The 24486-nt window shown below is 45.3% G+C and overlaps 1 protein-coding gene across 27 annotated transcripts in view; it reads right to left on the reverse strand.

Moving 5' to 3' along the window:
- Positions 1-24486, reverse strand: part of tcf7l2 (transcription factor 7 like 2) — a 193896-nt gene that overhangs the window by 76231 nt on the left and 93179 nt on the right. The window lies entirely within an intron of this gene.

Genomic DNA, 24486 nt, shown 5'->3' on the forward strand with positions numbered 1-24486 from the left:
CATATGAGCAATGTAGGAGCTGTGGGATACAATTTGTAACCTATGAGTAAAGGAGTTATGGTCAGTGCCTTAGGTGGGAAATACATGCAGTATGCCATAGCTCCTGGTCATGTGTTTTTAAAGCCACTTTAAGTAATTAGATGTAAAATTTTAATTGAAATCATTATTGATGCGAGGAGTGCAAAGAAGTGTCAGTTTCACTGTGAAATTCACACTATGTACCCATTACACATTTTTCCTCAATTATAACATTCATAAAATATGAAACTATTTCATGAAAATATATTCAGCAATGGTCAAAAAAATACTTTGTAGGGCAAAATTTCTCCTAATGGGAGAGGAGGCAAAGCACAGAATTTTATAATGCTGCCACTGGAATTAAAATATGCAAAGGTAATTTCAACAGTTATTCTTTGGTTCTAATCGAAGGTTAACGTTACAGAAATATTCATGTTTAGGTAATATTTTCTCACTCAAAATGGCATCTATTAAAGTACTGGCTCATAAGCAGGATGGCAAGTTGGACACCAAGTACAAACCACATGAAAGAGACTTGGTCGATCCAAAGGTACTCTTACTTCATAATCACATTCACTGCACTAACTTTGTTTTCACTGTACTCTGTAGCCTGCAGCATGACTACACGACAGAAACCGGAAGAAGGCACCATCTAGAGAATGCTGCCCAATTTATAAATCACTGCCATAATGAATGAGAAAGCTTGAAGATAACATATATTGAATGGCCTATCATGAGCGGAGTTTCCCCATAGTAAAACATAAAATGTCTCAACACAGAAGTCAGAAGAGATTTAAGAACTGAAGAACAACACAAACAGACCACTGCACCAGCTACTGGACTATCAGGATACTGAATGGCAATACAAAATTTTAAAAGGTGAATAGTGAAAATGGGACTTAAACTTAGACTTCAAAATAATCTGAGCATCGTATTTTGCATGACTAAATGCCTAACCTTGTTATACCGCACCCCCCGCCCCTCCAACGTCAGACGGACCAACTTCCAAAAACATTGCCCCACAGCAATAACACGCTGGGGGTGAGCTAAATAGGCTGAGTAAGTCCCACCCCTGAGGACTGCCAGCCAATCAGATTGGCCAACAGCTCTAGAGGTCCCAGCATTGCTGGAACTCAGTAGTGGATGCTGCCAAGGCTGCATGGAGGCCCCAGGAAGAAGATCATGGCGACCAGAGACAGTAAGTCCTGGGATTTTAGGGCAGGGATGGATTGGAGAGGCTAAAGAGGGGGAATTTGGGGAAGGGGGTGTGGGGGGTGGTCAGGTTTTGGAGAGCAGGCAGGGGATTTGGGGAGGGATGATATCTGGGGATGTCTCTGATGTGCACAAGGAAGCACCCTCTACTCACCCAAATTGATGAGCCCTCTCCTCTCTCTTCCCACCTTTTCAAAGAAACCATTTCAAAAACGGCCTTTACACTCTGGCATGCCTGCCACTGCCTAGTGTTTTATCCAATAGAATTACAGAAAGTTTACGGCACAGAAAGAAGCTTAGCCCACTGTGTCTGTGCTGGCCAAAAAACGAACCACCCAGCCCAAGCCCACTTTCCAGCATTTGGTCTGTACCCCTGCAGGTTACAGCACTTGAGGTGCATATCCAGGCACCTTTTGAATGAGTTGAGGGTTTCTGCCTCTATTACCATTTCAGGCTGAGTGTTCCAAATCCCTACCACCATCTGGGTGAAAAAAAATTTCGTCCTCTTTTTATGGCAGTGGAGGAAGATTGAAACCCTTAATTGCCAATTAATTGGGCAGTCAAGTGCATCAATAAGCCTAAAGGCATGGTGGGCACCTTACTCACGCCACGTATTAAGGGCAATAGGTCGGGGTGGACGGGAAGGGGGTAGGCTGGGATCTGACATATTTTACATGCTCCCCGCCAACCCCCACCCCCTCAATCAAAAACACACCTAGCAAAGGGGAGGCATAAAATATCCAATGCAATTTCCCAATGCAAGGAAAAATTTCCAATGCCTGTTAACCTCAATCAGTTTGTAAAAATAAAGTTTGATTGTAAACTTTCATTTCATTAGCATGAATCGTACTTCCCGATATTGTGAAATGTGTTTTATAAATTTAAGTCCTTCCTTCCATTGCATTAATACAGCCACGTTTATTCACAGATACAATATATATCCTACACATATACAAAAATTACAATTAAAACACTACTTATGATAAATTGCAGAGATCCTTGAGTATCCTCCCCCACATTAGTGGCAGAGATAAGATAATGTAAGAAATCAGTTTGAATATCATGTGAAAGATCAGTACAAAGCAACTCACAGTACAATGCATTATTAATAATTTTCTGTCACTATACCAGAAATCCTTATGAACTGAGATATAACAATGCTCCTTCAGGACTCGAGTGTTACCAATCACATCTTTAATCCTACTCCTAAAGTAATTTATGCTGGGTAAACAGAATTCTTAAACTGCATTTTTTTTTGTTAGTCTTAAGCAGATCTGTAGGATGATTTCTTGTCATTGCTATCTGTAGCAGTATCACAAGCGCATTCCAAGTGGACACACTTTTGATTTCACCAGAAATGCTGAATGGCTGAAATATTCACATACTGTGACGCTGCTACAATAGAAATCATCCCCACGGTGTTTCTTTCAACCACATAATTGTGGCCAAACGCATGATGAACCTCATTTACCAAATTTAAGTTTTTTCAAGAAGAAAATTATTAGATTATAAATGGTGTTTGTGCATCTTGGAAGTTTTCAAGCAACTAGTTTGGTGACGAGGGTGGCAAGTAATTATGTTGGTTTTTTTTAAAGTACACCAGGTCAAGTTATATTTTACCTTAGAATTATAGAAAATACACTATTATCATTAATCTGTTACTTAATGGTTCTAAACCCTGAACTAGGAGACAACTGTGGAATGGATTTTGCTCCATTGGGTTGCACATGTATATAATATATATATATATATATATATATATATACACACACACATATATTTCAAAAGTTTTTAATCAAAGCTGGGCTTCAGAACCAGTGGACTTTCCCATGGGCTTCCCCCATTGCTGTGCAATGAGGAAGGGAAGGGGAGGTTTAGGAGGCCCACTGCAGGGATGCCAGGCAGACCCAACTGCTGCTCTCTCTATCCTGCTAATACCCATGCTTCTCTGTCTTTAGATGTAGGTGGTTTACAGAGGGTTATATCTCCTATACAAATGTGCTGTTCCAGATACCAATTAGCTGTGGGACACAAAAGTGGAGATCTTCAGCTAACTAAGATCCAATGCCACTGCTAAAAGAAGCCTGCCACCATGATTTCTTTTTGGTACAAGTTCAACTTGGTCGCTGGTTGACATGGAGCTCACCTTCCCAACTATCAAGTCTCCCATTTGGAGCCACATGTGCTTCTCATTTGTACAAGCATCTCCCACCATGTTCAAATTCTTTTGCTGCACATCCCCATCAGTGACAAAAATATCTTGCTGATAACAAATATGATGACATTTCTTCTGATAAAAGCCAAATTTTTTCCTTTTGGTGTCTACTTTTGTGTGCCCTTATAATCTTAGATTCCTGCTTCCTCTCAGGGGTAGGATGCTCTGAAGTGGGTGACTGTTGATTTGCCAGACGAATGGAGGGGATCAGGCTACTTCCTCATGTTCATTCACAGGCAATATCCCCCTTGAGAAGAAAGTAAAGGGATTATGGAATGCAACCCACATTTCAGACAATATTCTTTACTGACATGGCAGCACTCTATGTTAAGTCAACTTTCTTCCATCAGCCCAGGTTAAATGTTTCATGGGACTCCTTCAGAGCTTAAAAACTGGTCCCTTCTTTGGTGGATTAGATAGTCCCACCTCAATTGAAGAGTCTTTCAAATTGTGGGTTCAGTCACCTTAACAAGCATCGGCCTTTGGCAGTACTTAGGGTAAGGTACAAAATGGCTGCAAAGATACTTTCAGCTGCTCTAGCAGCAACGGGTTTAATCTTGTCAGTTAGGGAAGGATATAACAAGACAGGACACAGATACTTGATTTAACCATATTTCAGCTGCACTTGCATTGCTTCAAGCCCATCTCCTCTGCCACTAAGTGCCACTTGGAGGTTATGAAGACATTTACAGCTCAACTACCCCACAGCTGCAGGCATCTTCACAGAACAAATGGGGAAGGATAAGCACGGTTGGTGGAACATAGAAAACAGAATGCTTAAAGTACCTTGGATTCATTACAAGTTTACTGTATGAACCATCTGAAAAAAAAAGGCAGGATTTTCCGCCCCCGCCCGCTGTCGGGATCATCTGGTCCCACCGAGAGTCAATGGACTTTTGGCTGGGCTGCCGAATCTCCCACTGCAGGTTCCGTCACGACGGGGCTGGAAAAACCTGGCCCAAAGTCTTCTGCAACTAACTCATTATGGACAATTTACTGGGCTGCAGGACAAATACGTGCATCACCCAACACCTGTTAAAGCACATAGTGGTTTTCTGCATTATAATAATATTCAAATGTTTAAAAATCCACAAACAAGTTGTGATTTAATATATTTGGGTATGTTGGATGAATTTATGCTTCTAATACAGGGTTTTTGGTCGGGAGCATGAATTAATATTCAAGCTCTAAGCTCCCATGGTATTTTGCACTTATTATCACTTGGGCTATATTGTGTTGCATATTTGCACTTGCATCTAATAATGTAATCTATCAGGGTGGGCCAATAATTACCTTGGAAAAGAATACTTAGATGCCAATGATGCTCAAAACATCAATATTAAAATTAGAATTCAAAACTCGTTCCTTCATGTAAAATTAACAGTAAAGGAAAAATACAAAGGTTTAATCATACTCAAATTGCAGTGCATACAAAAGCATAACCAAGTGTTGTCCATTCAAACTAACTTAGGACTTTCCATCCTTGGACTTCTGGTCACCAGTAAGTGTGCAAGAATATTTAATGATTAGGTCAGTAAAATAATAGTGGTATAATTTGTCACAGGACATGGGCCTTGCTGGCTAGGCCAGCATTTTTATTGCCCATCCCTAATTGCCTTTGAGGTGGTGGTGGTGAGTCACCTTCTTGAACTGCTGCAGTTCATGTGGTGTAGGTACACCCACAGTGCAGAGTCCAGGATTTTTGACCCAGTGGCAGTGAAGGAACGGCGAAAGAATTCCAAGTCAGGACGGTGTGTGGCGCTCCCATGCATCTGCTCCCTTGCCCTAGGTGGCACAGGTTGCAGGTTTGGAAGGTGCTGTTGGAGGAGCCTTGATGAGTTGCTGCAATGCATCTCGTAGATATTACACCCTGGTGTCATGGTGCATCAGTGGTGGAGGTAGGGAGTGAATGTTGAAGATTGTGGATGGGGTGACAATCCAGCAAACTGCTTTGTCCTGGATGGTGTCAAGCTTCTCGAGTGTTGTGGGAGCTGGATTCATCTAGGCAATTGGGGAGTATTCCATCACACTCCTGACTTGTGCCTTGTAGATGATGGGAAGACTTTAGGGAGTCAGGAGGTGAGTTAATTGTCGCAGGATTCCTAGCCTCTGACAGCTCTTGTAGCCATATTATTTGGCTAGTCCAGTTTAGTTTCGGGTCAATGGTAACCCCCAGGATGTTGATAGTGGGGGATTCAGCAATGGTAATGCTATTGAATGTCATGGGGTGATGGTTAGATTCTCTCTTGTTGGAGAAGATCATCACCTGGCACTTGTGTGGCATGAATGTTACTTGCCACTTGTCAGCCCAAGCCTGGATATTGTCCAGGTCTTGCTGCATTTGAACATGGACTGCTTCAGTATCTGAGGAGTCGCAAACAGTTCAGAACATTGTGCAATCATCAGTGAACACCCCCACTTCTGACCTTATGATGGAATGAGGGTCATTGATGAAGCAGCTGAAGATGCTTGGGCCTCGGACACTTCCCTGAGGAACAATTAAGTAGAAATGAAGGATTCATGCGCTTTGTGCCAGGGTTCCCTTTGAAAACTGCAAATGTTGGCAATGCTGTTTGAATAATTATAACCAACCCAAAATATTTTTTAAAGTAACTTCTTATATTTTAAACATGAAAAACAATTACAATAGCTCATGTATTCATTTGATGTTAAAAATGGTGAATGAATGCAACATTCCAATGGAACTATGTCTGCAGGTGGTGCTTTTCAGCATCACATTATGTGGTTCATTTAGTAGGACATCTCCTAAACATGCTGCAATATCACTTGACTCTCCAGACATTGAGAAGTGGGAATTATTTTCTATTATTTTCACAATTCCTCCCCCAAATGAGCTCTAAAACTCTCCATTAAGGTTAAACTTCATCTAACCACCAAAATAATTAAACCCTATGATTCCAAAGCTTGCGTTTCAGCTGAAGCAGCAAGTGCCAGTAGAAACAACCTTCAGTGTCAAGCCCACATTTAAACAACCCTGACATATTGAACTTCGAAAAGATTGCTACAATCTTGAAGTGCTGAGTATTGACTCACCAAATGACAGTCTCAACCTGATATCCCAATGTAACATTTACAAGATGTAAACCATTCCTCTGTGCATCTATCCTCTGCACTGCTGCCTCAAATAGGGATGGAAACTCCCCTTCCCCATCTTTGAAGAAAATGGTTTCTGGTTCATTGCATCCACTCAGAGGTAAAAAGAAAATCAAGCAATGTCACCCATCCTTCGTCCTCTCCTCACCCTCCCTCTCCCCTCCCATAGGTCTTCCAGTACAGCCTGACCTGAATGTTGCATTAGGTCTCAACTCCATATGTGCAGTGGCATAAGAGCTTTATCAGTAAACTCAAACATTAGCGCTTCAAGTAACTCCTGTGGGTAAATGTCATCAGGATGATGAAATACACAGGGTCCGGAATGGACATGGTTTGATCCCTATTCTGTGCTAATTAACTGCTGTCAGCCTGGGCAGCATGTTCCCTAGCCTAGGAAGGAAGGCTGGTTCAGCCCCCAAATGCTGCCAGTGACCACTGCGGTGGGTGAGGACAGGCTCAAATTCAGCTGAACTACCTCCTTTGTTGAATAGCCTACTCAGCTCACTAATAGCATGCCAAGAACTGCCAATTACCTGTCAGTACACCAATGCAATCGTAGCCCTGCACAAGTAGCCGACTTCAAGAAAGGAAGGAGTGGAGGTGGGGGAAACTGAATAAAAATATTAACATTACAGCTGCTACTATCTCTGAGAGTTTTAAAGCCTATCTGTACAGCATTTATTTAACACCACAGCAATGATACACATATAACTGGTAGGTACATCCTAACAGGAAATCGTTTAAACCTACCTTTTTTTTAAAATGTACAAAATATTGCATTTTCTTTTGCAACCCACTGCTAAATATTCCCAGAAGCTCTGCATCCACTTTATAAAACAGCAGGCTAGGTTATTTAACTTCAAACCCGTGTTTTCTTTATTGCTCAGTAGTATTCACAAGTTCCAGGATAGAGCTTCTGTTAACAGCAAGAATTTTTCTCAGTCCTGAAATTGTCTCTTGTGTTTACCCTGCTAAATATTTTCATAGAGCAGCTGAAAAATCATTAAAACCTTTGTACAACCACAATTTGCATGAGAATCTACCCCTCATGTTGTATGAAAATAAGCCCACAAACTAAGCATGCTTTGCTTCTGAAATCCATACTCTCTAGGTCTCAGTGTCAATTAACAAGCACTTAGGCCAGAATATATGTTTGCACTAAAAACAATTGTAATTACTTCCAGAGAGGAAGAGGCTTTCACAGTGCACAGACATCTCTAGGCAGCTTTCTTAAGTATTAGTTGGCTAGTGCCAATTATAAGCTACAATCGCCAGTGTGGTTCTACAGTAATTCTAGCCTGTTCTTTTACCAACAATTACGAATGAACTAAAAGCAGTTTAACTTTTGGGGGCTGCCTTCAATCACCAATAATGCCATTTTCAAATGTAAATGATGCATTCTCTAGAGTGCAAGGGACACAAGAGACCCACTTCTTCTATATGCTTTGGGAGCTGCTGTTGGATTACCTGTGCCACTAACCATGTGCGAGTAAGTGGGCCTGATGATAAATATAAAGAAAGTGCATTCTATGTTAGCTGTGACTCAGGGGTAACAATCTCACCTAGAGTCATAAAGTTGTGGGTTCCAGAGACCTGAATGAAAAATCTAGGCTGACACTTCAGTAAAGTACCGAGGGAGTGCTCCACAGTCTAAGGTGCCACCATTCAACTGAGATGTTAAACAGAGGCTCTGTCTTCCCTCACAACAGAGGTAAAATATGCATGGCACTATTTTATAAAAAGGGTAGATGAGTTCTTACCAGTGTCCTGGCCAAAACACCAACACCACTAATTGTTTACACCACTGTTGTTTAATGTCAATTCAGTTTGCACACAATCTGGTTTCTGGCTGTGGGAGCTTGCTGCGCAGAAAATGGATTCCATCTTTGCCTACATAACAGTTACTACATTTCAATTGGTTGGGAAAAGCTTTCAGTTTCCAGAAGATGTCAGAGGTGCTATAGAGATGTAAGTCTTCCTCCTGCTTCACAGTGGTATTAATTCAAGAGTTGGAGGAACCACATTGGCTTGTAGAAAGTTTGTTATGGCCACACCATCAGGATTATACATTTTCAAGAAAGATTTGGACAAAGTAACATTTCCACCTCTTCAGACATATCTGGAGTTCTTTTCCTTGTTTTTATTAATAACAGCCATTTCCTACAGCTGGTAAAGAGCACTGGATTCAAAACAATATCTAGCCAGTCTTAAGGAATATTATTATTGGGCTATCAAATATTTCAATAGTTTAAAAGAAAAGCCTATATACAAAAAAAATCATTCAGGGGACGACATGATGAGAAACTATTCCTAAAAGAGCAACCCATACCCCCAAAAAAATAAACACAGGCAGCATACACAACACCACATCCTGTATGCGTTATCATGTAGTTCCAGATTTGCTCTGTACTAAATTACTAATCCCAGCAGTGCTGTTATAAACAAGCACAAAGCAAATGTCAGGTGTTTCCCTAGAAGGGGGAAGGGAGACTGACTTGACAACAATCATGTCTCTCACATCTTCTAGCATTTAGCTCAAGAGCAGAACTTTGTTCACTCACTCTATCATCCTGGCTCCAGGCTGTGCAAGTGGCTCTCGGCACCCATACATGGAAGGGGGAGGAAGAGATATTAAAATTTAGTATATCTTTCCTAATATTTCCTACTAATTGAAAAAGTATAATTTTTTTTTATTCATTTATGGGTTTCAGGTGTCACTGGCTAGGCCAGCATTTATTGCCCATTCCTAACTGCCCTTGTTCACAGGGCATTTTTAAGAGTCAAGCACATTGATATAGGTTGGGAGTCACGTGTAGGTCTGGCCAAGTAAGGACAGCAGATTTCCTTCCCTAAAGGACATAAGTGATCCAGATGGGTTTTTACAACACTTGGCAATGGTTTCATGGTCATCGTCAGATTTTTAATTCCAGATTTTTATTGGATTCATATTTCACCGTCCCCGTGGTGGGATTCGAACCCAGGTCCCGAGACCATTACCCTAAGGTCTCTGGGATGCTAGTCCAGTGACAAATGCATTATGTCACTGCCACCCCGCAAAAAATACAGAGTATTTACAGTAGAAACCAAAAACTATTTTCTACTTTTTAAAATGGAAAGTAGTAACCATTCACAATTTGTTAATGCTTTGAATCAAACTTTCAAAGAGTTTTCAAAACAACAACACATTTATATTGTATTACGATAAAAACACAATGTAACAAGGTGCTTCACAAAAGCTTGGTCAAAGAGGTAGGTTTTAAGGGGTAGGATTTTTAGGTCAGTGTGCAAGCGCGATTGGTGGGCCCTGGAACGGATCGCCACCCACGATCGTCCCCCAACTGTGATTTTACACTTTGGCCAGCCAGACTGAAGCACGCACTGAAATGCTCAGCGCTGCTGGGGTGGGAGCGGGAGGAGGGCGGCGCTGACATATGGGTGGGCACGAGGGAGCATGGAATGAAAGCTCCCTGAAGGCAGAGAGCTGCCTCAGGGACTGGAAGAATTTAAAACCAATAAATAAAGACTTCAAAATCCAGAAAAAAATGTCCATGCATCAGAATCAGTCACCTGAATATATACATGATGCAAATTCTGTCCATATATTTTTATTTTTATTTTATTTAATAATGGAAACCTCATCTCGCCCTTGGATGAGATTTCATCAAAAATGCAAAGTCTGCCTGGCAGATTTGCCCATCTGCCAACCGTAAGGTTGGACAGACCAAGAAAAATCGGGCACAATTGGAATTTTAATGTTTTTAATTGCCCTCAATTGTCTGCAGGTGGCTTCTGATTTTTGCGTCCGCCCGCCAACCGAAATATTGCATGAGTGCAGGATGACATCGGGATGCTCATCCGACATCATCACTCACTATCTTACGCTCGAGTGGGTCAGGCGCACACCCGAGCTAAAAACCCTGCCCAAGGAGTGCCTTAAAAAAGGGATGCAAGGTATAGAGGCAGCTAGGCATATGGAGAGCCATCTAGAGTTTTGGGCCTAGGCAACTCAAGGCATGGCCACCAATGGCGGAACAATTAAAATTGACAATGCTCGAGAGGCTAGGGGTAGAGGAGTGCAACCATCTTGAACAGCTGTGGAGCTGGAGATTACAGATAGGGAAGGTCGAGGCCATGAAGGGATTTCAAAACAAGAATGAGAGCTTTAAAATCAAGATATTGCTTCACCAGAAGTCAAAGTAAATCAGCAGGCATGGGGTGACAGGTGAACAGGACTTGTGCAAATTAAAACATGACCACCAGAGTTTTGGATAACCTCAAGTTTACAGAAGGTAGAATGTGGGAGACAAGCCAGGAGTGTGTTGTGAAAGCCAACAAAGGCATTAATGAGGGTTTCACCAGCAGATGAGCTGAGACAAAGGCCTGAAAGTCTGGCCATCTTACAGAGGTGGAAATAGGCAGTCTTAGTGATGACACAAATATGAAGTCGGCAACTCATCTCATGGTCAAATGTGACACCTAGTTTGCAAAACAGAATGATTTGATCATGAATCATTGCCAAGAGATGGAGTTGGTAGCGATGGAACAGAGTTTGGAGCAGAACCAGTGGTGGTGGTGGTGTATTTGGATTTTCAGAAGGTTTTTGGTTAAGTACCACACAGGTTAGTAAACAAAATTAGAGTACGTGGGATGGGGGTAGTATTATGGATTAATAATTAGTTAAATATACAGAAAGCACAGTAGGAATAAATGGGTCACTCAGGATGGTAGGCTGTTATTAGTGGGGTACCACAAAGATCAGTGCTGGGACCAAAGCTGTTCACAATCTATATAAATGATTTGGATGTGGGGACCAAATGCAATATTTCCAAATTTGCTGATCACTCAAAACTAGGCGCTAATGTAAGTTGTGAGGCAAGGAGGCTTCACGGGAACTTGGACCGGCTAAGTGAATGGGCAAGGAACATGGCAGATGGAATATAATGTGCATAAAAGTAATGTTATCCACTTTGGTAGAAAAGCACAGAAGGGCAGAGTATTTTTTAAATGGTGAGATATTGGGAAGTGTTAATGTCCAAAGGGACCTGGGTGTCCTTCTTCATGAATCACTAAAAACTAACATGAAGATGCAGCAAGCAATTAGGAAAGCAAATCGTATATTAGTCTTCAATGCAAGGGGATTTGAGTACAGGAGTAAAGATCTCTTGCTGCAATTGTATAGAGCCTTGGTGAGGCCACACCTAGAGTGCTGCGTACAGTTTTGGTCTCTTTATCCAAGGAAGGATATACTTACCATAGAAGGAGTACAACGGGGGTTCTCCAGACTAGTCTCTAGGATGGCATGATTGTCTTATGAGGAGAGGCTGAGGAAACTAGGTCCGTATTCTCTAGAGTTGCAATGAGTGAGAAGTAAACAGGATGCTTTCCCTGACTGACGAGTCTAGAGCCAGGCAACACAGTCTCAGATTAAGGGCAAGCCATTTAGGACTAAGATGGGGAGGAATTTCTTCATCCAGAGGGTAGTGATGCTTTGCAATTCTCTACCCCAGAGGGCTGTGGAAGCTCAATCACTGTGCACGTCCAAAACAGAAATCAATAGATTTCTGGATACTAATGGCATCAAGGGATATGGGGATAATGCGAGAGTGTGGCATTGAGGTCATGACATCACATTCCCAGGACATACCATGACATCACATTCACAGCACATGACATGACATTACCAGCAAATGACATGACATTCCCAAGCACATGAAATGACATGACATGACATTCCCAGATGGGCCAAATGGCCTATTCCTGCTCCTATGTTCCTACTTAGTACTGGATAAGCAGTCTGATCATTTAACAACAGCGGAGTGGCCAAGAGAGGTGGTGCTGAGCTAGACTTGGGTGTCATCAGCTTAAATGCAAAAATGAATGCTGTGCCTTCAGATGATGTTACTGAGGGGTAGCATGTAGATGAAAAATAGGAGGGAGCACCAGAGGTGACTGTGCAGGAGCAGGAAAAGAAGCAATTGTAAGTGACACTCTGGCTACGATTAGATATAAAAGAATGGAGCCAGATGAGAGATGTCCCACCCCATTGGATAATAATAGACAGGCACTGGAGGAGGGTGGTGTGTCAGAGGTTGCAGACAGGTCAAATTGGATGAGAAGGCAAACTTTACCTTTGTCACAATCATATATGATGTCATCCATGACCTTGATAAGAGCCATTTCGGTACTGTGGCAGGGGCAGAAACCTGATTAGAGAGATTCAAACATGGAGTTCCAGGAAAGACAAGCAGAGATTTGGGAGACAACAACACGTTCAAGGACTTTTGAGAGGAAAGGGAAATTGGAGATGGGGAAGTAGTTGGTAGGGGCAGTGGGTTCAAGGGTTGGGTTTTTGTGGAGAGAGATGACGACATCTAAAGACAGAAGTGTTAATGATATTGGCCAACATTTTGGCCAGGAGGGGAAGCTGGCAATCAGTATATTAGTGGCAATAGATCAAATGAATGGGAGCTGAACTCAGAGAGTACATGAAGGGGCCTCGGAGTGAAACTAGATAAAGGTGCTAGGTAAAGATCCAAGCTCAAGGTCAATGAAGTGGGGCATATTAAAGGAAGTTTGGCCAGATGGGTTAATGGAAGAGGGGAACATGGCAGATGTAACTGAAAAGATGGTCTTGATCTTCATGACAAAGAAACCCATGAGCTGCTAGCACTTATTGTTGGAGGTAAGGATGGAGGAGACAGGGAAGAGGGGTTTAAGACGGTGGTTTGCAGTAGATAAAACAAGCCAGGGGTTATTCTGGAATAGTGAGCACTTTTAGCAAACAAGCCAGGGATTATTCTGGAATAGTGAGCACTTTTAGCAGATGAGGGAAGGACCCAATAGTGTTTTCTGTGGTATAGCCTGATCTGGCTACTAAGATACATGGTAAATTAACGCTAGGGTTAACCCTCTATTTTTAAAAATTCTGTGCTAATAAGCACCATTTTACACATATAAAATCCTTTCCAATTCTGCTTTTTTGACAATGCTTTTGCCTGCTCCTTTCTCTTCATTGCTCCTTATGTGGATTGGCTATGAAGTGATCGAAAAACGCTGTTTTTGTGCTATCATTTACAAGGAAATCATAAACCACAAAGCATTATCAAACTATGCAATTCTGACTCTTGCAAATCAAACCCTAACTTTGAATTAACACAGTTCAGCACTATGTTTGATACTCAATTCCCTTTTTTTTCTGGGGGGGTGGGGGGAGTGGGTGGCTGGGAGACAGGAGAGATACGGACTGTGGAAGAATTCACATCTGCAAAAGCTTTTTTTCTATTCAAAACAGCTGCATAATATTGTAAGTTACATTTTTACTGAAATTTGCCCTGGAGAGGACTCTCTGCAATTCACTGCTCTGCTTCCCTCAGGGCCAATACTGGAGTGCTTCCAAGCTATAACACAGACAGGCGTTACATTACACTACCTCCTGCACCACCACAACTCTGTTGAATATACTTATTCAGATGTAGCTGAAAAAAACATGAAGGCTGCAACAATCATTCAACTGTTAGAACCCAGTCCTGGCCCCATTTTAGAGCCCCAAACTCCTGCCTGGGTAGTAGAATTTTTCACTGAACGATACTGAATATTTGAAGAATCACAATGGACAGATACATTAAAAAAGAGAATGCTGCCTTAAAGGTCTTGTCAAAGTGGCATTGAAACGGTAGTAATTAGGAGAGATTTTTCAACTAACTTTGGTGCTACCTACAAGCTTGTTTTGTTTACACTGATTTTCAGTTCCAACGAATACTTTCTTAAACTCCCATAAAAGGGACTCTAGTCAACTGTCAATTTAAGCTCTTTTAAATGGAGCCTGATCTGACAAGTACTGGTGCTGATGACATATAAATGAATGTTTGCCAAGGACCTCTGTGTTCACCCTTGACCTCTGTCCTGTAGATCACATTAAGCTTGACATTATCTTACTGTCAACTCAATGGGAAAGAGTGTTTAAGATAGAGTGTGGAATCAGACTAGGACAACAAGTTGAAATTGGAAAGAGCATGAACTGGACTTTCTTCACCAGTAACAGACAGTAAATATTAAAAACTTCCTGCTTTCCATCAAGGGCATTAAAACATAAGTATCAGCAACATGAAGTCTGCTAGCCATAACATCAACACTTCTATTTGCTGCTTTACGACAAGGGTGGAAGAGAGAGTTGAGGTGGGCTACAATGCTCAAAAAAAGCCTTATTCATTGCACAGAAAAATAAATGGATTATCCAGTTGCTCTCATCTCTGCATTGGTACGAGGAGTAACTTTTATCAGGCGTTAGCTAGTACAAAAAATGCATACAATTCTAGACTTTCTAACAGGCAAAACAATAATTGCATCTTGTTAGAATAATGTTTTTATTCATTCTTGGGATAAGAGCATCACTGGCTAGGCCAGCGTTTATTGCCCATCCCTAATTACCATCAAGTAGATGGTGATAAACCGCATTCTTGAACCGCGGGAGTCTGAGTGTGGTAGGTAGGGGATGGAGTTCCAGGGTTTTAACCTAGCAACAGTGAAGAATGGTGATATATGTCTGAACATAAAAATGCACAAAATATCCAATTAAATAGGGCTAATTTAAATAATTCAACTCATGTGACATATAAACCTTCAATCCTCTAAATTAATTTCAAATAATGCTTAATATTTTTTTCAAACATACACACTCTAGACACCAGGACTTCATTGCTGAATGCATGCTACAAGCTCCATCATGGCAGTCATTATTGTCTATTTGGGGGTTGAGGGGGGGGGGGGGGGGTAGGAGTGATAGAAAGATAGAGAGAGGAGGGGGTTGGTATGGTGGCGAGCATGAAGAGCAAGTTACACGACTATTGTTAGGGCTGTTGTTAAATCTCATGTCATTTCCAAATGAAATACGCTTTGTGACACCAGGTGCAGCACCACAAGGCAGGTTTGCACACAATATCTCGGTGATGATGGAAGTCTAGACATACTTGCGTGTTCTGCCCTTTATTCATTCCTTTTACAAACTTTAAATCAGTGGCCCAAAGCCAAAACCTTGTTCACAGTAGCAAATGAGAAGCAAAGCAATGAAAATATTTTCTTGGATAATTCCCTCTCATTTGTCAAATAAACCCACTGAAGAGAATATAATTGAATTAAACAACACTCATTATTTTTGTGGATTTCAAAAATTTGGAGAACATAGCCTTCAACTTGCTTTTTTAAAAATGTTAAACTAAAACCTTGGAGCTCGCTGCCTACAAGATGGAGAAAGTGGAGACAATCAATGGTTTCAAAAGGAATGGGCACTTGAGAGAAATAAACTTGCAATGCTAGGGGATAGAGCAGGGAAATGGGACTGACTGAACTGCTCTACAAAGACAGCCAGCATGGACCAGAGAGGTCGAACAGTTCTATGATGCTACCATGAAGGACCAGGGCCTACACTGGAGAATATCATCAAGTTTGAACAAGTCAAATAAAGGAACAATGTAAATCAAGAAGCACTGAATAGGTGACACTAAGCTTGGGTTTCAAAGGTCTGAACATTGTGAAGGGTAGTGGGAGAACTGGGAGTTCCATGGTTTTGAGATTCTTGGGCAAAAAAGCTTAGAAGAACAAGAGAAGGTCTGGCCATAGAAAGATCATTAAAATACAGAAAGATGGCAATGAGAGAAAAGATGCAGACAAGTGTGTAATCATCGATCAGACAAGCTTCTTCTTGCACTCTTGGACTGGATAATCAGAGTGCTAGAAAAGTCTCTGAGACTCAGAGGCAGCATTCAAGTTTGCGCGAGAGGGGGTCGCGCGCGCGAGAGGGGGTCGCGCGCGCGAGAGGGGGTCGCGCGCGCGAGAGGGGGTCGCGCGCGCGAGAGGGGGTCGCGCGCGCGAGAGGGGGTCGCGCGCGCGAGAGGGGGTCGCGCGCGCGAGAGGGGGTCGCGCGCGCGAGAGGGGGTCGCGCGCGCGAGAGGGGGTCGCGCGCGCGAGAGGGGGTCGCGCGCGCGAGAGGGGGTCGCGCGCGCGAGAGGGGGTCGCGCGCGCGAGAGGGGGTCGCGCGCGCGAGAGGGGGTCGCGCGCGCGAGAGGGGGTCGCGCGCGCGAGAGGGGGTCGCTATAGAGACAGTTAATTAGTGAGGTGAAAATATGAGACCTAAAAAGAGGAATCCCTACAATGAGGAAACAGTTTCTGTAGTAGCTGTTGCAATGGCATTGAGATGGAAGGTCTAATCGAGGTCATAGTTACTAAGGCCAAAACTGTTGATAGATGAAGAACCAGTAATGAAGTCAAAGTTATCAAGTGGCAGCTGTTGTTTAGACTTGAGAGATCTGTAGAAGAAACAATAACTTGAGAGCTAACAGCAGCTTCTGTAACTTTATATGGGCAAATGGGCTGAAGATAGAAAGCTAATGTTGATGATCCTTCTCAGGGACAGGATGAATAACAGCAAACTTCTCGGGGTATAGATAGATGGATATTGAATAAGAGGCGTTGAGGAAACAGTCCTGGGCATGGAGCACATTCAGAGGGAAACTCGGAACCTTTAGAGGATGCAAGAAGGGGTACTATTAGGTACAATGGTCTATCTGGATCCCAAACAATGAAGCCGTAAATGAAACTTGGGGAAATAAGATTTGATGTCAGGCATAATGACTGAGCAGAATGGAGGAAAGATTCCTCATGAAGATCAAGAATAGAGCTGGAGAAAAGCAAGCCGAAAAGGTCAGCTTTATCTTTAGGAGAGCTAGCAACTCTGACATTTGTAGAGAAATGGGGTGGACCTAAATAAACACAGAAGTTACAAGAGATAGCTTTACAAAGGTGCATTAGTTCTTCACTTCCACATTGTGTAAAACTAATTTGGATTTTTATTGAAGCAATGAAAATTTGAAGCAGCCAAAAAATTTTGGCCAACCCACACCCCTACCACCAGCCATTCTTTCTTTTACTGTCTATACTGTAAATGAAGCAGTTTTCATAATATTAAGTAGTGGCTCTATCCACCTAGACAAAAAAAGGTTCTAAAAAAAAAGGCTGAAAAGTTGCAAGCTCTTATACACTTTTTAAACAAACACCGCACAACACGTTATTCCCCCAAAAGTTCACCTTTCAGTTACATAAGTGTCGCACTCCACGTGGGATACAGAAAAATTACAACAATTGCACTGGGGATGTAAGAGTACAGACAGAAATGTAAGCTTTAATCAGTCATGTCTTTTGTCACCTGAAATGTTTTCTCCCTGGTACTGTAACAATCTTCCAACATAAATGGAGCTGTTGCCAGGAACTGATATTCAGAATATCCAGTCACTTCCCCAATGCACTTCTACAGCTCAAGAGGCCACAGGGATTTAAATTCCTGATGACACTGGACCTACAGTACTCTGTACACAAAAGATACAGCAAGAAAGGAGGCGGCCATTTGGCTCGTCGTGTCCCTATCAGCTCTCTGCAAGAGCAGATCAGTTCGTTCCACTCGCCACCTCGCTCTTCCTTCCAAAAATTATCACTTTGCACTTCTCTGCATTAAATTTCATCTGTATTTGTCTGCCCATTCCACCAGCCAGTTCACAATGGTTTCGGGCTTTGCCTCATCTGCAAAGTTTGAAATTGTGCCCTACATACCCAAGTCAAGGTCAATATAGATCAAGAAAAGTCGCGGTCCTACTACTGATTTCTTGGGAACCCCATTACATATCTTCTTCTAGTCCAAAAAACAACTATTTGTCACTACTCCCTGTTTCCAGTCATTCAGCCAACTATCAATTCATGCTGCCACTGTACCTTTTATTCCTTAGCTTTTAACTTTGCTGGCAAGTCTGTTACGTGGCACTTTATCAAATGCCTTTTGAAAGTCCAAAATACACCAACATTTACGCAAATTAGGAAAACATTATTTGCCTTTCCTTAATTAATCCACATCTGTCCAAGTGGATGGTAATTTTGTCATGTATTATGGCTTCTAAAGAGAGAGAGCGGGGGGGCGCGCGCGCGAGAGAGAGCGGGGGGGGCGCGCGCGCGAGAGAGAGCGGGGGGGGCGCGCGCGCGAGAGAGAGCGGGGGGGCGCGCGCGCGAGAGAGAGCGGGGGGGGGCGCGCGCGCGAGAGAGAGCGGGGGGGCGCGCGCGCGAGAGAGAGCGGGGGGCGCGCGCGCGAGAGAGAGCGGGGGCGCGCGGCGAGAGAGAGCGGGGGGCGCGCGCGCGAGAGAGAGCGGGGGGCGCGCGCGCGAGAGAGAGCGGGGGGCGCGCGCGCGAGAGAGAGAGCGGGGGGCGCGCGCGGGAGAGAGAGCGGGGGGGCGCGCGCGCGAGAGAGAGCGGGGGGGCGCGCGCGCGAGAGAGAGCGGGGGGGCGCGCGCGCGAGAGAGAGAGCGGGGGGGGCGCGCGCGAGAGAGAGCGGGGGGGGGCGCGCGCGCGAGAGAGAGCGGGGGGCGCGCGCGCGAGCGAGAGCGGGGGCGCGCGCGCGAGAGAGAGCGGGGGGCGCGCGCGCGAGCGAGAGCGGGGGCGCGCGCGCGAGCGAGAGCGGGGGCGCGCGCGCGAGCGAGAGCGGGGGCGCGCGCGCGAGCGAGAGCGGGGGCGCGCGCGCGAGCGAGAGCGGGGGGGGCGCGCGCGAGAGAGAGCGGGGGGGGCGCGCGCGAGAGAGAGCGGGGGGGCGCGCGCGAGAGAGAGCGCGGGGGGCGCGCGCGCGAGCGAGAGCGGGGGCGCGCGCGCGAGAGAGAGCGGGGGGGCGCGCGCGCGAGAGAGAGAGCGGGGGGCGCGCGCGAGAGAGAGAGAGCGGGGGGCGCGCGCGAGAGAGAGAGAGCGGGGGGCGCGCGCGAGAGAGAGAGGGGGTCGCGCGCGCGAGAGAGAGCGGGGGGGCGCGCGCGCGAGAGAGAGCGGGGGGGCGCGCGCGAGAGAGAGAGGGGGTCACGCGCGCGCGAGAGAGAGGGGGTCACGCGCGCGCGAGAGAGAGGGGGTCGCGCGCGCGAGGGGGGGGGCACGCGCGAGAGAGAGGGGGCACGCGCGAGAGAGAGGGGGGCACGCGCGAGAGAGAGGGGGGCACGCGCGAGAGAGAGGGGGGCACGCGCGAGAGAGAGGGGGGCACGCGCGAGAGAGAGGGGGGCACGCGCGAGAGAGAGGGGGGCACGCGCGAGAGAGAGGGGGGGCACGCGCGAGAGAGAGGGGGGCACGCGCGAGAGAGAGGGGGGCACGCGCGAGAGAGAGGGGGGCACGCGCGAGAGAGAGGGGGGCACGCGCGAGAGAGAGGGGGGCACGCGCGAGAGAGAGGGGGGCACGCGCGAGAGAGGGGGGCACGCGCGAGAGAGAGGGGGGCACGCGCGAGAGAGAGGGGGGCACGCGCGAGAGAGAGGGGGGCACGCGCGAGAGAGAGGGGGGCACGCGCGAGAGAGAGGGGGGCACGCGCGAGAGAGAGGGGGGCACGCGCGAGAGAGAGGGGGGCACGCGCGAGAGAGAGGGGGCACGCGCGAGAGAGAGGGGGCACGCGCGAGAGAGAGGGGGGCACGCGCGAGAGAGAGGGGGGCACGCGCGAGAGAGAGGGGGCACGCGCGAGAGAGAGGGGGCGCGCGCGCACAAGAGAGAGGGAGGATGCGCGCGCGCACAAGAGAGAGGGAGGGTGCGCGCGCGCACAAGAGAGAGGGAGGGTGCGCGCGCGCGCACAAGAGAGAGGGAGGGTGCGCGCGCGCGCACAAGAGAGAGGGAGGGTGCGCGCGCGCGCACAAGAGAGAGGGAGGGTGCGCGCGCGCGCACAAGAGAGAGGGAGGGTGCGCGCGCGCGCACAAGAGAGAGGGAGAGTGCGCGCACGCGCGCACAAGAGAGAGGGAGGGTGCGCGCACGCGCGCACGCGCGCACAAGAGAGAGGGAGGGTGCGCGCACGCGCGCACAAGAGAGAGGGAGGGTGCGCGCACGCGCGCACAAGAGAGAGGGAGGGTGCGCGCGCGCGCACACGCACAAGAGAGAGGGAGGGTGCGCGCGCGCGCACAAGAGAGAGGGAGGGTGCGCGCGCGCGCACACGCACAAGAGAGAGGGAGGGTGCGCGCGCGCGCACAAGAGAGAGGGAGGGTGCACGCGCGCGCACAAGAGAGAGGGAGGGTGCGCGCGCGCGCACAAGAGAGAGGGAGGGTGCGCGCGCGCGCGCGCTCAAGAGAGAGGGAGGCTGCACGCAAGAGACAGACAGACGGGGGCAGAGTTTTGCTGCTTCATCTTACTCTTTCATCATCCAATGAGCTAGGACTTTGGTTACCCTACCTTTTCCCCTTGTGGTAATGTACTTCCAACAGTATCTGAACCAACTCCTCTTTAAAGGCATTGCAGCTTTTACAGCCAATCTTTGTTTCCAACTTACCCATATCAGATTCATTCATGCCCCACTGAAATTGGGCCAACTCCAATCTATTATTTTTACTCAGGATTGCTCCTTGTTCTTTTCCCATAGTTAACACAAACTTTATGGTACTATGATCACCGTCTCATAAATATGCCCCTGCTGACACTGGGACAACTTGGTCCATCTCATTCCCAAGAACCAAATGCAGAATGCTTCCTTGCTCGTTGGGACAGAAACATACTGTTCTAGGGAATCCTCCTGAACACATCAGAAAATCTTCCCTTTTGCTGCTCTTTAATTATAAATTTGGACAACACTAGTGTAAAGTCCCCCACTGTAAGCATTCCATAGTTTTTGCTGCTCTCTGTAACTTCTTTGCAAATACATTCCACTATCATTCCCATGAGTTGATGGCCTATAGAATACACGCACTAGTGTAATGGTACCTTGGCTCTTTCTTAGCTTTAACTAAATAGATTCTGTCTTTGTCCCCTCTTGGACATCCTCTCTTTCCAGCACTCGAATATTCTCCTCAATACTGCCACCCCTCCCCATTTCTTCCCTTCCACACCTTTTCTAAACACCTTGCATCCATAAATATTTAGTACCGTCCTGCCCACTTTTAAACAGGTTTCTGTTATCACCAGAACATTATATGCCCATTTATCTGCACCTACAGCACAAACCTTATTTAGTACACTCCATGCATTCACCAATATGCACAATAAACCTAACTTGACCTTACTAAATTCCTCCATACTCTGGCCCCACTTAATGCCTTGCTATTTCTTACTTATGTTATGTTTCTCCAAGGTCTTTGTGCACCTTGCTTTTCCTCTCTAATGTTACCTCCTGGTCCCACCTCCCTGCCAATTAATTTTAAATCCTCTCAAACAGCATGAGCAAACAGCCCCTGAAAAGACATTTCTGTTCAGCTGCAACCTTTCTGGCCATGACTGGTCCCAATGTCCACAGTAATCTAAAGCCCTCCAATCTGTCCCATTTCTCCAGCCACACACTCATCTGCTCTATCCTCCTATTTCTATACTCATTAGAAATCTTTATCACTATTGCTTTCCCAATCTTCCTCCTGCACCTTGCCACCCCCTTGCTCTCCCGACCCCCACCCTGAACAGCTCAGCCAGCCCTGGTGCTGCAGACTTGGCTTTGGCTGCATTTCTCAAAGGAAGCATGATATTCACCAGTATTCAGAACTGAACACCGGTTGGAAAGCGAGATGCCCTCAAGGGCATCTACCTGCTTGGTCCTCCTCGACCCATTCACTATCTTCCTACAAAACATTAAGCTGCAGAATGACCAAATCCAGAAACATGCTATCCACAAAACTTTCAGCCTCATGGATCCACCACAGTGAGGCCAGCTGTTATTGCATTCACACGTTCCGAAATTAACTCCGCACTGCTATGGAAATTCACTGTACTAGTGAAATGTATTATAATGCTCTTTTGATCTTTATATACACACACACACTCTTTAGAAACAGGAGGGAGAAACATTTAATGATGTGTTTTTCCCCCACGAATAACAGGGCACACTCATAGCCAGTCAAGAATGGTTAAGAGAACCAGAGAGAGCTGGATCAGGCAGAAAAAGGAGAAGGCAGGGAAACTGTCAAATCTGGAAAAGAATATCAGCTGTGTATGAGAACGCTCAATATCTAGCCCAAGTCTCCACTCCAAACCTATTTCATCACTCAACATCAAACTTTCCCAGGCCACTCTCATGCAGGATGAAGGCACAGGCTGCTGCAGATCATCTTACCAAGTGCCCCTTCACCACATGACCTTCCAAATTACCCACTGGCTTTGGCTTGACAGTAATTGGTAAACCTGCTGAACCATATTGAGGCAAACAAAAAGACACCTGGAGTTCTGTCAAAACATGTCGTCAGTGAAAACTGAACAATTTAAATGGGCTCAGGCCAGACCTACAATAACCTGAGTAAAAACAGGGTGAGTATAATCTACAGATAAACAGGCTCAAAAAGAAGAAATTCTAGAATTCTCCACTTGTATACAGATTATACAATTTGAAATCAGTTTAGATCTAAGAATTGAAAAGAATGTGCATTTGTACTTTGTCACTGGCAGGTTCCTTTACAATTGAAACATCTCTATGACCAGCAGCATAAAACAAAATGGAAAGTTTTCTACAATAAAGTGGCTTTGAATAGCTTTGTGAAATAACAGATCAAATTTCACATTAATGTGGGACTGTAGGCAAGTAACTTAAAATGTGGGATTCGAGGTTCATGCCATTACCTGAATTTCAAGATTTAACCAAGAATTTGCTGTTTAAAAACATAATTTGCAATCCAAAACTTCACAATAATTAGTTTTGCATTAAAATAATGGCATATTGGAATACAATCTAAGTTGTAAAATTGCAACAAAGTGCCTAAAGAGCCCACACAAGAGCTAAGTCACTGCAAGGAGGAAGTCTATAAAATAGATCAATTCACTTCCCATACAAGCCTCTGCCTTTTACCAGCATAGTTAGTCCAAGGTCCAAAAATTGTATGCCTTCATTAACTGCCTGTTCTTTTCCAAAACAGAAATTCCTCACTGCTGATTACTATCCAATAACCCCTGCTCTGAGGTGTTCATCCATGATCGATGCAGTGTGAGAACAGGATCATTCAGTAAACCATTCATTATTAATTTCTTTAAAATACAACAAAGCCAAGCCAGGCATGTGGAATTTGTGTTCTGTTTACTTGAATTGTGAAAACGCCCAGCTATGTGATTACAGATTATGTCCCAAATGTGTATTGACTACAGATAGCAACTTGAGCTGTATACAGTTAACTCATCTTAATTCAAAGGTGCTTAATTTCAATACCCCTCCGATCATTCAAATATATTTTGGAGCAACTTAGGTTGGTGGCACTAGAGCAAAGTAGTGAAATTTAGAAATCTGTTATCAAGTGGCAATAAGCAACACGCTACGCTGGCAATTAGTGCCAGCTCTGCTGCACCATCAATTCTCTTGACCCCACTGTCTCTAAATTGTCAGACTGTTTATCCAATATGCAGTACTGGGTTAACAGAAATTTCCTCCAGCTAAGTATCAGGAAGACAGAGACCATTGTCTTCGATCCCTGCCACAAGTTCCATTCTCTGGCCAGCGACTTTAACTCTCTCCTCTTGGACTGAATCAAACTGTCCACGACCTTGGTGTCATATCTGAACTAGAGATGAGCTTGCAACCACATGGCTGCACCATCACTAAGGCCATTTATTTCCACCTCTGTCATATCACTTGACTCACCCCTTACCTCAGTTTATCCACTGCTGAAACCCTCATTCATGCCTTGTTACCTCTGAACTTGATCATCCCTAATGCACTCCTGGATGGCTGCTCGTGTTCTAACTTCTATAAGCTAGTGGTCATCCAAAACTCTGCCTAATTTGCACCAAGAACCATTACAACCACCTTCACAAGGGCAATTAGGGATGGACAACAAACACTGGCCTTGCCAGTGAAGCGCACCATCTCATGAAAGAATAAAAATAATCATCCTTGTGCTCCCAAACCTACACTGGCTCCTGGTTAAGTCACATCTCAATTTTAAAATTTCACTGCTGGTTTTCAAATTCCTCCATGGTCTCGCGCC

The sequence above is a fragment of the Carcharodon carcharias genome, chromosome 17 (genome assembly GCF_017639515.1).
Source record: "Carcharodon carcharias isolate sCarCar2 chromosome 17, sCarCar2.pri, whole genome shotgun sequence".
NCBI lineage: Eukaryota > Metazoa > Chordata > Chondrichthyes > Lamniformes > Lamnidae > Carcharodon > Carcharodon carcharias.